Source organism: Pocillopora damicornis, chromosome 2, assembly GCF_964200805.1.
Source record: "Pocillopora damicornis chromosome 2, jaPocDami1.2, whole genome shotgun sequence".
Lineage (NCBI taxonomy): Eukaryota > Metazoa > Cnidaria > Anthozoa > Scleractinia > Pocilloporidae > Pocillopora > Pocillopora damicornis.
In genome coordinates this window covers 13,014,013-13,029,626 of record NC_142671.1, presented here as the reverse complement: position 1 = coordinate 13,029,626, position 15,614 = coordinate 13,014,013, and the positions used below count along the sequence as shown (strand labels likewise).

The window sequence follows — 15,614 nt, the reverse complement described above, 5'->3', positions numbered from 1 at the left end:
GCTAGGCGTTCACACTTCGTTTCCATTCCTCCTCAGCCTAAAGGTAGACCGCTGTTCAGTCAAATGAAAAACTGAAGGTGTCTTGGAAGTTGAATGATAACAGTCAACTGTGACCACGTAATAGGTAAACCTTATACCGTCGGAGAATGAAAAAATATATATCGTCATCCTTCGCTACGGCTAGCCACGAGACAAATCTCCTAGACTGAGTGGGTCGGCCGAACGGGAAATTACTTGGCTCGAAATCATTATGTGCGAACTCGGAGTCCAACCGTTTTCCTGTTCAGCCCGACCTAGTCGGGGGGGGGGGGGGGGGGACAGGCCGGTCAGAGTCTCCCGCTTCCTGTACCACGTTCTCCTGCCTCCCGTACCTTTGTGCCCCTTTGCCTCCCGACTCCCACTCTTCACGGTGTTGCTCCCGTCTTCAGGCTAATCAAGAAGATCAGAAGCCTGGGTTTAACTTTCAAACTGTGCCAAAACTTAACATTGTTGTTCATTTTCTGGCCTTTGTTTTGGCGGGGGGATCATTGGTTCCGATGAAAGTTATTACAGGTCAGTTTTCTTAATTACGCTAAGTTTCACTGACCTGGTTATCACAGTTTGACCATCGCTTCAGACATCTCGTTATAGAGACGAAAGTCTCGGTCCACTGTGTGATGTAATAGCTATTGCAATGTAATGTAGGTTTTTCCATGCATTTAGGAATGCCATTTCAAAATCAAATAAAATAATCAAGAGCCAGACGTAACGTTGAAAGCCCCTTGGGGAGAATTAAATAAATAAATAAATAATAACAATAAATAATTAAATAAATAAAGTATGTAACGTTTAGAGTTTGCTTCTCTTGTATCCGTGCTTGCTTTCCCTTTTTGACGTAAGTAACTAGTCGTAGCTAGTCGTGAGCGAATAAAAAAGCTGACTCCAAAGGATGATTTAAATCGCTGCATATCAATTGTCGAACCCTTCCCATTTTAGCGTTCAGCTTAAGTGTAAGTGAAGCTTGATTGAACATTCTTGTTCGGCTGATTATCAGATTTGTACGATAGGTTGAAATCTTCTTGAAACCTCTACGGAAAGTTTCAAGGCTAAAAGAAGAACCTCCTGCTGAACTCTTCAAACCCCAAATTTTGGTTAGAGTTTCTTCTTCCGCCGAGTCAAGACAACTTCTTAAATTGATTTTCTTCACTGATTTCATTTGTTTTTAAAACACATTCGCCTCGGCAGTCTGAAAGCATCTTGCAGAATGTTTCTTCGGATAGTTTAAAGCGCCCGTTTAATAATCGAGTGTAAATTGGGGCTGACAAGCCTATATGACTTCGTAGTATGTCAAGTTTTCTGTATATTTGTTGTATGACGTAATCGAATTGAAGGGATTTCCAAATTCACTGGAAGTAATGCTGTTTTTCCAGCCCAAGTAAAAATTTACGTTTTCTTGCTTCCAAAATTTTCTTTTAAACATTGGTGGATGTTAAATGGAAATTTCAAAAGGTAAGTGTTTTTGACTGAATAATACCCAGTAATAAACAACAAACTTTGTATAACCTTCTTTACTTCTGCTTCCCGCCCTCATATAGATCCCGCTTCCCGCCCCCTGTTCTCCCGCTTCCCGCCCCCTGTTCTCCCGCTTCCCACCCCCTGTTCTCCCGCTTCCCGCCCTCTCCCGCCCCCTGTTCTCCCGGGCTCCCGCCCCCTGTCCCCTCCACGACCTAACTCATTCAATAACCATTTTCACATATGACCTTCCCTTTCTTATATGCTTCCTATCCTTTCCTCATTTTGCCGAAATCTTGCGGAGCTGTACGGTTCTTTCCAGTCCTGTTCACACCACCGTATATGGCCCTTTTACAGAGATTTTGTCTCTTGTTTTTCAATAAGATCACGCGCAGGACCGTGCAGGTCATTTGATAAAGTTTGTCATCTTTTCCCACTGATTTACACGTAACTTAATCCTGATAGTTTGATAAACACGTTTTTTCAATAACAGTAGGTTTGCCGAATTGCCATCTGCGTCGTATTATATGTTACCCCGTTAAATCCTAAGAGTAACAAGCATTTTATTTCTTCGTACGCGATCACTGCTGAATCAGACATTGAGGTCAAGAGAATAGGGGAAGGGATCGCCAACCAAGGAAGAGAACAGTATGGAAAATATACATACGGACGTTGGGGCGCCAAAGGGTGAATGGTAACTCTTAGCGGTATTTCAAGTGTCGCAGTTAACTTGTTTTATGAACATCGATTCACAATGTATAAAAAAGATACATGGAATATTTTGCTTAATTTTATTAAATTTTGTCATTTCCTTCGTCCGCCCCAACCACCCTTGTACTTTAGAGTTTGTTCACCCTCATTATTTTAAGGGTTTTTTTTTTTATTTGAAGGGAATTCTAAAAAAGGCATGGAATGCCGTGAAGTAGTGATCAGACCGGAGCAATTAATATATTTAACATGCTGAGGCTATCAAACAGCCTGACTTTTCAAAATAATTAGACCAGTTTTAAAGTGTACTAATTGCACTCTCAGCTAACTCTTAATAGCTAAACTCAAGTGAAATCCTTCTTAATTGGTTTGATACAATTCAGAGAAGGTTAAAATTTCTCTACAATAGGAAGTATCTCATACAACGAGATTTCATTTCCTCACAAGAACTATTTTACTTCCTTCAGCGAAAAGGCATGTGTTCTTCTCGTGACATTTTGACCGGGGCGTCGATCGGAGACAAAAACCGGCTTTTATTATGTCACGTGAAAATAGGATATAAGCGCCTTAGTACAAAAGGCGCTTTTCTTTTCTAAAATATGTTCATATCCATGGACAATTACGGGTAAGGTGTCGCTGAGACCGCTTTACAACTTTCAAGAACCTCTCAAAACTTCTTTGAGCCGTTCTGGCGAAGAAAGAATGTTAACGACCATTAAGTCATTAGAGCGATTTTAAGCCGTATTGTTTCACTTTCAAAGTGTGTTAATCGGCCCATAAATGCTAATTCACTAGCTGTTTAAAACGCAACTCAGGTGCCAACCAAAACGGGAAAATCTCTCGATTAAAATTAACCTAGACTCTTGTCATGAACGTGCGCTTTAGACACACTCGATGAATCGTCAGTAAGCAAATCCTCGCCAGCCTTTCTCTTCATAAAATGCAGCCCTGGCATTTTTGGAGATTTCGTCACCGTAAACACCCAGAATTACATCAGTGGCAGGTGGCCGGCCCAGGATAAAATTACTCGTAAGTTGACTGCTTCCGCCGCCTCCACTGGCCCCTGATAAAATTGTGCTATTTGTGTTCATGGTGTTTACACGACTTCTTGAAAGCAATCTTCTCTTTTGAGCTTTCTTGTGTCGTTTAAAGAGCAAGTAAGCACCCAGTACGAGAAGTACGATGATCGCTGCGCCAATGAGCGAGAAAAACACGATATTGAAGACGTAACGTCCTGTGCTGTCATTACAGCTGAAAAATTCCGACATTTTACAGCTCAAGTTTCCGTTCGAATTTCCTTTCTATTTTCCGTGAGGCGTCTTTCACTGTAGCTTTTATTCCTATCGGTGAGACAATCGCAGATTTACTGATCTGAGACAAAAATAAATTAGAATCTCATTAACTAGTGACTATCACGCGATGGCTACATATATGACACAAAAACATGCATATTGGGTATCTCCAACAACAAAGAGAGGAATAAAGTTCACCAATTTTAAATGAGTTTTCTTTGGTACTGATTGAGAATTGATTAAAGATACGTCTCAGTTACGGTAATCTTTTTTTTTTTTTGCTTTGTTGACTGTTTTGACAGCGTTGATGTTTATATCATGTACCCCAAATCCTCTGAGATTATTTCGCGAGATGATGTTATCACTGAAAACAATAGCGTTTGATTTGGCAGCTATGGCGCAGCCGGACGGGGATGGGGGAGGGGCTTTAGTTCCACAAATTTAAAGCAAAACATAGCATTTTCCAGTTGCTACACTGGAACATTTACTGGAGATACTTAAAGATGTATACAGATATATATATAAATTCCGAGAAACCGTGAGGAGATCGTTTCCTAACCCTCACCCTCTTCCCGTTAATCTCCTATCGAATATTCTTTGTTCCGCCGTCCAGCGTTTCAGATAAAAATAGTTCTTTCTCTTTCAAAGGCCAAAACGGTTGATATTCAGCTCTCTGTGTGGGAAGAAGCTTTCATTTACGGCTGAATACGAATATCTTTCATTTTTTAAAACAAGAATATTAAATTAAAACAAAAAATAACAATATGGACATGTCTCGCTAGCTTCCTCACGCCTGACGCTTTGAGTAAGGGATATTCGTTATCACGTACTATGAGACAAAGTTTGCTAAACGACATCTAAATCACGCATTTCATTTCAGCTTCTTTGTCAAAGATAACCCCTTTCACAATGTAAACTACACCTAAACAGGAATATTAATTGCGGGAAAACTTTTGTATACATTTATATCATTACAAGACTCCGCGGTTCTGACCAAACCTTGAATGGTTTTATTACAACGTTCAGTATATTGTATCATTATCTTTCAAAAACAGTTCGTCGTGACGTATCCAGAAATAGGTTCTGATGACTGCTAAAGCGATTAAATCAGTGAAATCTTTCACGTTGGAAAGGCATTCCCGAATGGTTAAAACCACAAAGTCAAAAAGAGTGAAAATATATCTTAGATGTTGCTTTCAGACATCGATAGCATTGACTCGAAAACCCCACTTAACGCCTGAAAAGAATGCCAGGGTGTTTTGGTTGAGTCGATCCGAGCACACAACCACTATAGAGGGTTTCTCCTCCGAAAAGATTCACCATAAGTATTTTTTGTGGATGATATTTACGAGAAAACTGTCTTTGAAATTATTTCCTGTAGCTTGGTCGGTCGAGTGTCCGTTGATTGATAATTGTTTGGTGCCAATGTTTTCTTAACTTACTTACCTCAATCCATTCCTTACAAAAGATAATAAAGAGGTTCCTCTGAATAAACCTTGTTTTTACAAGCTGTGTCTCTGTTGCGTGTTTACAAACCAGGTTTAGTTCCTCGCTGTTTTTGATTCGTGCAAACATGCGTCTCCCTTCAGCGTTGCCTACTGTTAAACCAGCGATTGATATGTTCAGTCGCCTGTAATATAATATTTGGTAGAAACAGATAAGAGGTCAATCGTGCTCTCGTGTGACGTGTGTTATTGAAAAGAAAATCTTCAATATCAAGTCACAGAGAACGATATTGCCACCGCAACATTTTGACGCTTGAATTGAAGAGGAAATGAATATGCATAACAAACCAGTCAACCTATGAAAAAGCGATTGTGGGTAAATATGCGAAAATTGCGCGCCTAGATTTTTGCTAATTTTCTTCATTTAATTTTTTTTTTCAACGGAATGCAGCTCTACCGGAATACATCCTTGTCACACCTGCCACTGATATTTGTAATCTTGTTATGATTTTTTTCCTTCCGTTTCTCAATCAAACTAGAATTTACTAGATTCTGCGTTAATCACATCCTTATGAAAAAAGAAAGCCCAGTATTGATCTTTCCTGGGTGAAATTTTTCTTCAAGAAAGAGACAAAAGCAATCACAATAGGTGACAAGTGTTGAGATTAAAAAAAAAAATGATGAATTGTTTCTGTCGCATTACAATAAACACAAATATTGAATTCGGGTAGAAGGTACTCAGACCATCCTTTAGCGCATGTAAGTGTAAAGTCGTTAATTCAACAATTGAATCTTGTTGTTATATTCAATTAGAGGGTGCAAACTTCTTAGACACCCATTTCAAACTCTTGGGACGAACAGGCGCCATTGTTCATCACGATGGTCTGCACGTCCAGCTAGTGATATCTCTTTGAAATCGATATCTGGGGCCCGGTCTCCTATATCAACTAAATCTTGCAGCTCTCCTTTTAGAAATACCAACCTGAAAAGAGAAAAAAACTAAAGAAAAGGATATTAATTTTACGTTAATTAAACTATGCGAAGTAGAAAGAAAAGTGAAAGATGTGTGAAACGATTAGTACGGCTTGGGTTTTCAAATTGCAAATCAAGTAAAGTGGGCCACTAACATATATGAGACCTCACTTCAACAACACTGGAGTAGAGACTCAAGAAGCATCGATTCCCACGACCAAAAACAAAACAAAACGGGACTTTAAGGCCATTTACCGCCGAGGGATTGCGTCTTCGTAAGGTATCTATCACAGCAATAAGAAACAAACAATCAGACCGTGGCAGAATTCTCTATGAGGTGGCCCTCATCACCTGAAGACTGGTGATGCGTGGCGGTTCATATCGGACGTGACCAAATCAGGACACAAGTTAAAATGCTTGTTTACTTATTCATGTTATTTTACTCATGTTTTTACTTTGAAACTCCGAATTTTGAAAACACGACCAGGAAAAAACAAATACACGGAAAGAACTGGTGGGATGTAGAAATGACCAGAAAAGGATCAGAGTAATTATCATGGCGATCTAACCTTGATCCGAAGCAACAACAAGATTATCAGACTAAGAAACCAATTGCGGCGAGACAAAGAAAGATATAAAACACGTGGAAATAATAGGGTAGAGAAAAAAAAAAGTCATTCGCCTTGTTTGGCATTATCATCTATAAGAGAATTTTGGTTATATTCTCTTCTCATAAAACATGTTTGAAAAAGAGTATTTGGGTTTTCAAATTACAGCACTTATAAATAGAATACTAAAAATTGTTCTTTTAGGAAACAAAATCGGTAAGACCTTAATCCGTTTGGTAATAATCTAAGGAAATAACTTCAGTTCTCTCTTAAGAACAATGAGCATCACTAATTAAAAACAGTTAGAGGCCATTAGTATGTCGATCAGATGTATAATTAACCGCGACAATGAAAAAGCGTTGTAATTTTTTTTTTTTGCGCTTTCCTAAAAACGCAAAAAATTACGTCATTTCGGAGGTTAAAGTGACCACGAAAATAATAATTTCATCGTGTGCATACGGCACAAAGAATATTAATATTGTCTACGTACTATTTTAACAATCTGGAATTCCTTCAGTCGACTAATTCCTTAACAACGCGAATTTTGATAAAAGTACTTAATTCGGTACTATCAAACTCCACATTACAAAAAAGATTTCGAGTTTAGCAAAACCATACCAGTTCAAGGTGACAAATGTGATTCTCGAGCCTAATAGCAAAAGGCTGAAGCACGAGTTACATTTTCCAGCAGAGCAGGTGCAGAGAATTAGAATACAAACCCCTCCCATGGCACAGAAACCGAAGTAAGTTCCAGTTTGGTTGGGCACCCTCGCCTACTTGTTATTTCGCCAACAGGTCATTTTCTGCAACAAGTCGTCTCGCTTACGGGTAAGTGAGCCCAAGAGTCAAGTCGCCTTCAGGTTTATTTCACCCACAAGTCGTTCACAGGTTGGTTCGCCTACAAGTCATCTCGCCTGCGGATCAGTTCGCCCACAAGTCATCTCGCCTACCGGCCAGTTTTGCCTACAAACAGGAGCTCATTACCCAGAGCCTCCATACCAATTGTACCCTTGAGTCAACCCTGTCCTGTATCTTTTTATTTTTACAACTGAAATACGTGGGTAGGTTTTTTAATTTCCCGCGAAAACACGCTGACGTTCGCATAACACCCTAAAAAAAAATGGTAAACTTTCCGCGCTTTTCGCCATTATTGAAATACTTTCGTACGGCCTGCATGCGATGTAAACAATAGAGGACCACAGCTCTCTTATGATTGGCTACTATGTAAACACCCCCGAAAAACCCCGTGGGAGGTGCTTCTAAAAATAGAAAGATACGGGACAGGGTTGACTCAGAGGGTAAGTATGGAAGATGGAAGCTCCAGATAATAGGTTCCTGCTACAAATCATCTCGCCCACGAGTCGGTTCTCCCACAAATCATTTCGTCTACAGGTTTGTCTCGTTCAAAAGTCTTCTCGCCTACAGGTTGGTTCGCCTACAAGTCATCTCATCCACAAGTCACACGTCATCTCTCATACAGGTTGGCTCACCCAAAAGTCAACTCTCCTTCACGTCAGTTTCGCCTACAAGTCGTTTCGCTTACGGGTCAATTAGCCCACTTGTCCTTCCCCCCCCCCCCCCCCCCCGGTTTCTTCGCCCACAGCTCATCTCATCTACTGATCAGTTTCACCTACAAGTCATCTCGCCGGCGGGTTGGTTCGCCCACAAGTCATTCCACTTACGGGTCAGTTTCGCCTACAAATTATCTTTCCGACGGGTCAGCTCGAGCAGAAATCAATTTGCCTACAATGTCAGTTTCGCTACAAGCCATACCGTCTACGGGTCGCTTTTTCACTCATTTTCAGCACATACACAGAAAGACTGTTAAGAGAGAGGGAATTGTCAACCAAAATCTATCTAGGGACGGAAGTCAAGTTCTGTCAAGTTTGCAATAAACATTAGATCTAAGTCCGTCATGAGCAATTTTGCCAATAATTTCTGGTTGTTGCTTAACCAATAGACTGCACTTTCTATGGGTTTAACGGCGTAATAACCCAAGCGGGATGTTGGGAGAACACTTCAAACGTTTGTAAATCACGAGCCAGAGGAAGAAGAATGTTTTCGCCTTTTCAACCTTTCAAGTGTGTAATTTACGTCAAACACGTTCTCCATACGTCTAACATCTAATCATTCCTTCTGAGCATTCTGCAATTTTTGTAGGCAGTATACATGCAGACACCTATTTTACGGATGTCACTCAGTAGAAACGTCAAGTAACATCCCAAGAAACAGCTGCGTGCAAGACAAACAGCGCTTTTCGTTTGTACGGAGAACCCTGGTTTTACATCTGGAAACAGATTGGAACCACATTTTTCACTGGAAGTATACCGGAGAAAAAAGAGTTATCGCCAGGAAACAGCGCCAGTTAAATTCTCTCGTATAATGAAATGAGGAGCTTTGCCAACCAAGTTTTTTGTCGAAAATTGTATGACCCAAGTCCTCTTTGGGAAAACGTTAGCTCTGTGCGGAAGGAAGACGAAAACACGGTAACAAGGAGGAAGAAATTATTATCGTTGTGGTAATCAAATCACGACACACTTATGTCTTACGATTTTCCAAGTTTGAAGATAAATACTTGCGTACAAACATGAGGTGCCAGTTACACAATGCCGCTAAGCCTCGTTCACGACGAGGGGGTCCAAAAAGGTCTTTTCAGGCTGTCGACATGCTGTCTGGTAACTTGCGTAGCTGGCGGGTTTCAGGATCATCGCTCGTTGAAAGTTAAGGAAGTGGAGCCGTCTAAAATGTCTATTAGCTGACTAATCAACGCTTCAAAGTACGCACAGATTGTCTCAATAACATTAGCTGTTTAATTCGCCCATTTTGAACGACGTTCCAGGCTGCAGTACACCGAGATCAAGTGATGACAGTGGTGCAGATTTTGAACAGTAACGGCAGTTCAGTTTAGAAGAAAACCTGAATAATAGTCTTAAGCCAGTTTAATAGAGTGATGTGCAAACAATACTTCCAAACGCTTTCAGCTCAGCGGCACAACATTGACAACCACTGTACAGTTTATTTATTTATTTATGGAAGAAACTTACAGGATACAAATTATAAAGGGTAAAAACAGGAGTGAAAAGGAATCAAAAGATTATAGACTGCTGTTTATATTCTCTTGAAATGATTACAAAAGTTCAAGTACTAAAGTAAAAATGAAGAAGAATGTATTGGGATGCAGGTAACGTACACAACGTCCGTAGAAATGTCACAAAAAAATGTCCTCGTGTCTGTATGATATCACCGTTCCATCGCTTCCACGGGCAGTTTTTAACATCTATAAAACTGAGAATAAAGAAAACATATTTTAATTGATATCAAAAAATGCAGGAAACTTTCGTAATTATTATACTATGCTGTTATTCAATAATTGTTTAAGACATTTTATGGGTGATTCGGCTTTTCACTCAAATGTTATTACACAAATGTTAAATAAATAACTCTCTCTTCTTTTTTTCTTTCTCTTTTTTATTCTTTTGCTTTGATTCCATAATCAACCGCTGCTCTGGAAATGAGCCCGCCCTCCTCGCGTTCCTTCTCTGTCTCGAGAAGATCGTAGACCGGACGACAAAAACCTGCGCAAGCCGAGCCTATTCGCTGCTCTACTAATTAAAAAAAAAAGAGTCAAAGAAAAAAAGAGCTCAGCGGAACATCTTAAATCTGTTTTTGAGGTTTCAAAACCTCAAAAACAATTAACGCCCTTGGGAAGACCTCAAGCTCGTGCGACTCACTGCATTAGCTTGGTCAGCCCTTATACATGTCGTTCTCTTTCGTGATATTAGGTTCGTCGTGTTATATGGCGATATTGATTAGCGAATAAGATCCTGGAATATAAAGGCGACATAAACAAATCCATACATGGCGAATACCAATTGTTTCTTTCATTCTTGTGTCACCAATAAGTAAGTTCTCGTTGACAGAGTCGAACAACCGAGAAAAAAAATTGTGTCAACGTCGAATATACAACGTCGAATAACACCATACTTGGAACTCAAGGTACTTTTGTTTCAAAACGAGATGGCGTTGTTTTTAGTCCCATGCTTCCCTGCAGCTCAAGTTCGTCAATAATCATGAGCTTTGCAAAAGAAAAAAGGTCGCTTAAACCTTCAACAAACAAAAAAAAAACCGTGTGCGAAGGGTCGACCATTTTTTGACCTCACGCCGAGAAAAAAAACAAGTAGGGATGACAATAAAATCGGCGATGGTCACTGAGTTCGCAGCCAGCTTGTTAGTTATGAGAGATATCAAACAGGGTGGATAACGCAGTGATCATGAGGTGCACAGACTTACTAATCTATTCTTAGCCATCTGTTAAACAGTTGATTTTTGTGGAAAAGATTTGCTTAGGCTCCAGGCATTTCGTTAACTGTCCGCTAATCACTGATTCGATCATGATTATTTTCTGAAGCGCTGGTGTGTTCGTCTGACTACGAAAGTTATCTGATTTTCACTTACTATCTCATTTCTCTTTTTTAACGACTGTCGAGAAGATCACACAGTGAAAGAGGCATCCCTGTAATTCTGTGCTCTTCTTTCGGAGTTTTGCCGTATCATTCGTTCCTCCTCCGGTGTGAAACGGCGATTAGAGTGCCTCGACGTAGATTCATCGTTAGGTTCACGGCATTTACAAAATATCAGCGATAAAATCCAGAATGAGAAGAAAACACCAAATAGAACTGCTGAAACCACTAGAGCTGTTTTTTTATCCAATGCCATGTGAAGGCTGGTTGTTTTGTTGACAGATGGCGACTGGATTTAGAACACCATGAACGCTCGCTAATTTGTGCATGTGATATGACTTACCGCCTCATTGAAATGCAAGATTTTCACTTTCCTTTTGTCCACATTTGTTATTCTTGAAGTACATAACCCCTAATTTGCATTGTAATTGTATTGATATGTAAACACGTTCCTTAAGTCGAGCGCAAACAAACAGAGATTGCTTTCTTATTGTGTAGTCCAAGTCTAAAGATTCATCTTTGTATTTGAAGCGCTTCCAATTTAGCTCATACATTCAAATAATCACACGCTATGTCATGCTCCCCAAAAATGTAATATTACACTGAGCTGATTACGAGTCGCTTGGAGATCGGATATCGGATTGTCACGACTTCGGCATTTGAAACGGTTTGCCTTAGGAATACAATCCTGCAAACGGGTAGACAATCAAATATTCCGTGACTATATCGAATCGCCACCGCCATCTGAACCAATTTACTTGCAATTTCAAGTCAGATTGTATTATTACTCAGACTTCTGACCAGCTACTCTTGGATACTGGGAAAAATTCATTACTTGGTCCTTTTTTTTCTTTCAGTTTCTCGTGTAGGCTCTTTATCATTAAAACGTGTACACCGCGTGAGCCATTGGACAAGTTAAGCATATTCATTTACGCACATGGCTCGTTTGCGGTCAAAAATAGACAAAATTTATTAAAGCTGATAGCCATTTTCCCGGAAATTCTAAAGACTAATCGTATATTTCGAGTACGCGTCAATAAATCCTGTAGTTAGAATGTAAAGGATCGGAGCTTGTTTTCTGGATCAGTCGACTGTGAAGATCTCAAACCGAAATGTTGTCATGAATTATCGAACGAATTCTCCAGTTAAGTCGCATGATAATAACTGACAGTAAGGACATCTAGACACCCAAAGTAATCATCCACAATACTAACGTAAGTATCACACATGCGGTGCCGTAGCACGCAGTGAAAAATTTTGAAGACGTACCTTGCTAAGCTAGTGAATATCAGAATCGTTCTTGCCCGCCTAACTGAGGTTTCCTTCTTCAATATAGGTGGTTTCCTTCTTTAGATCTTTGCACGGGGTCCTGAAGTAGCACATACTTCCAATCCAGAAGACAAAAAATAGTGCAAAAATCACACTGCAAATTGCAATAGCGGCTGCTGCATCGGCCATAGCGGGAAACGATGAGTTGATTCTCCAGGAATATGCGTTTTGGGTGCTTGAGCCTTCGTGTTGTGAAATTCTTTGATTTGAAAATGTTTTGTGCGTAATCAGTCATTCGTATCAGAATTTGGGGTCAGGTCATGCGAAGGAATGACTTGGATGACAATGCGTCGTGAAAAAAAAAATCATGAATAAATATATTTCAATACTTCGATAAATAAAGTGTATGCTAAATTATATAATTAATTAAACCCTACCAGCATCATCCCTACCTCTTCGAATGGGTGACAATAAAACATATCCAAAAAAAGGTTTTATTTAGCATTTTACTAAGAAAAGGCCACTTGATATTTGGCGCCAGCTATCCCACAAATTTGGCTAAGAAAAATTCCAAATACAAAAACTAATGTCTAACAAACGCGAAATCAAAAAGTGGTTATGGAATGAAAAATACCGCAACCTCCTACGACGACAAGTTTGCATTTGCTGTACAACCATGGATAGGTGGATGCATCTTGGGGTATATTGTATGTGGGGCCTATATATGTCTGTGTAAATTAAAATTCTTCTCCTTTTTTTCCTTTTTTTTTCATTTCAGATAGATTTCCCAAAGAATTGCCATTTAGCCTAATCCTGTCACCATATATTCGTTAGAAGGCTTTTAAGACTCTGAGCAAAGCTAATTTGTCATTTTACTTCACATTGTCCCAGACTTCAAGGAGATCGCAACCAGGCTTGCACTACAAAAGGATTGTTTATTCCTAAAGGATTGCCTTTTATGATTCAATGATATGCAATCCACCATGATCTGATACTATGGCAGGAACATGAAACGTTTAACCCTGAAAGGTGAGCCTTTCAAGTGATGACTGACCTGTGGGCGAGATGACTTGTGAGTGAAACTGACCTGTGGGCGAGATTACTTGTTGGCGGGAGTAGATCAACCAAACCGTAGGTTACTGCGGTTTCTGTACGGTGAAGCCATAAGCAATTATTGAATGAGGTTGAGCATGATATCATGAATTAACCGCCGCCTGGTTAGCTCATGTGGATGAGCGCTGGACTATTGTGCAGGAGGTCGAGGTTTAAGACCCAGACCGGACCCACACTCAGGGTCTTAAAATAACCGAGGATAATGCGCTGCCTTTGCTATGATATCTGCAAGCGGTTAGACATTCTTGTCTTCTCGGATAAGGACGTAAAGCCGTAGGCCCCGTCTCCTGCATCTTCTCGGCACTAGTTAGTAGGGGACGTTAAAGAACCCACACACTTATTGCAAAGAGTAGGGAACGTAGTTCACGGTGTTGTGGTCTGCCCTAGAAGAACCTTTACGAACCTGACCGAATCCGAGAATATAAGCCTTGTAGAGAGGGAATGCTCGTAATATGATATATATAGATTAATAAAACCGTGGTCTGAGTTGTTTGCTAAAGCTGAAGGCTGAGGCAGATAACACATGAAGGATTACGATCTTGAACCCGCTCTCATACCATATGAGGCCATCGCATCTTGCACTCATGACCTCATAATAATGCTTTATTCTTGTTAGAATAACACAAAGCGGAAAGAGCAAAGTGTCACCCCTATGCATTTTCACTGTTTGGGTTTGGTCCTTACAACTGCGTCAGTACGAATTGCAACTGACCCTGTTAGACTGGAGAAGTACAAGCTAAAGCGCACCGGGAAAATAGCTTTGAGTGAAAATCTTTTTTGTCTATTGCCTCAGAGTGTTTTTTCAATTTTTTTCTCCTCTCTGTATGCTATAGAGTGTTAGTATTTGCAATGTAAGTTTTTGCAAAGTTTTTGTGTCGTTTCAACAAACACGTTTTGGTAACTGAATGGATGAAAAAAAGGAAAATAAAAGAACAAGAAACAACAGATAACCCAACCTAAATTTGATGGCGACTTGGTGATTTTTACAAACTATCAGAATCACAAGAAAGTACTGCACCTTGCTCATTTGGGTTTTAGATCAATGGCAACGAAAGTTTAGTATCTGAAGAGTGCTTTCCAATTTTAAGTGACAACGATTGTTAAGTTTTGAACGATGAATTCAGAACCGTATTAAAAGAAATATTGTTAAGTTCTTTGGTTTGAGTTGCAATGTTTAATTTAAGCTTCCTAGTTGATTAAGAAATGTGTCTCTTTTGTTGCAGTTTCGCTGTTTATTTTCCGTTTGAATGCGTTATTGCATAACCGTCTACTTTTTCACAATGATTAGTAATACAGATGAGAAAAACGCCAAAAAAATCAAACCTGGTGTGAGGCCCTGTTCTTTAAAGAGCTTTCTTATAATAAAATAGAAATTTGAATAAGAAAAATGATAAACCGGCACATTAAAATTATCCATTTTCATTGTATTTATGAAAGCCAAGAGAACATGAGCGAAGGTGAAAATGCCGTCCCAGGCGAGACCTTCCCACGATTCTTCCCAACATTCTGAAGTTTGCTAAGTTTCACACTTAACTGTAGCCAAAAAGCAATTTTGATTTACACCAAGCACATTTTAAAACTGAAAGGTAATGAGGAGAAAAGGGCGATAAAAAAATGTTCTTTACTCAAGGAATATTGCTTGATTCAACGTCAATTTTCAGAACTGAATAATAAGACATTTTCATACAATCAGTAAAGAGGATCGGTGTGCAAGTGAAAGAGGTCAGGTTGAAAGTTTTCCAGCAATGCTCCTGAGGATTCAGGATTTCTAGTTGGCGTCGAGAAAACATTTTGAGAATCAGTATCAATGGTGAATGCTGTAACACAAGCCGAGAAAGGTCATCTTTACTTGGATGTTAATAAGATTCAGTTGATCAGTTTTCAGTCCTCTAAACAGTTGCACGTCAGTGGGAGATGTACTTGTTGTGGAAGAAAAGGAGACATCTCCCAGAGTATGTAGTCAGCACACTCACGTATGCTTTTTTTTTTTTTCGAGCCGAGAAACCACCAAAAAGAGTGTGTGAGACAATATTTGTTTACAAGAGACAAAAAAATAGAAAACACGACCGAAACAGTTTGATATCGCTCTTGGAGCAACGCATGGTCCACATTTTTCTGAAAAATATAAAGTAACTCTTAACAGCGAGTCTGAAAATAGAAATCGCTCCTTTCTATCAACCTTTACAAAGCCTAACATAACATAAACAGCTTAATATCGCTCTTGGAACAGCGCGCTGTCTACATTTTGAGCATAAA

The 15,614-nt window shown here is 39.6% G+C and overlaps 3 long non-coding RNA genes across 4 annotated transcripts; 1 reads left to right on the top strand and 2 right to left on the bottom strand.

The window, feature by feature from the left end:
- Positions 1-2,270: 2,270 nt before the first annotated feature.
- LOC113674830 (uncharacterized) lies at positions 2,271-6,275 on the bottom strand. Its single transcript, XR_003446550.2, has 2 exons — positions 4,938-6,275; positions 2,271-3,570 (listed from the first exon to the last, which is right to left on the bottom strand). It is a non-coding gene; the product is annotated as an uncharacterized LOC113674830 (long non-coding RNA).
- Positions 6,276-9,525: 3,250 nt separating this feature from the next.
- LOC113674859 (uncharacterized) lies at positions 9,526-12,569 on the bottom strand. Its single transcript, XR_003446556.2, has 2 exons — positions 12,246-12,569; positions 9,526-9,801 (listed from the first exon to the last, which is right to left on the bottom strand). It is a non-coding gene; the product is annotated as an uncharacterized LOC113674859 (long non-coding RNA).
- On the top strand, positions 12,009-14,512 carry LOC149049955 (uncharacterized). Of its 2 annotated transcripts, none has more exons than XR_016184015.1 (2): positions 12,009-12,190; positions 13,028-14,512. It is a non-coding gene; the product is annotated as an uncharacterized LOC149049955 (long non-coding RNA). The 2 variants fall into 2 exon arrangements; XR_016184014.1 differs by having other exon boundaries at positions 12,024-12,190; positions 13,024-14,512.
- Positions 14,513-15,614: the final 1,102 nt, after the last annotated feature.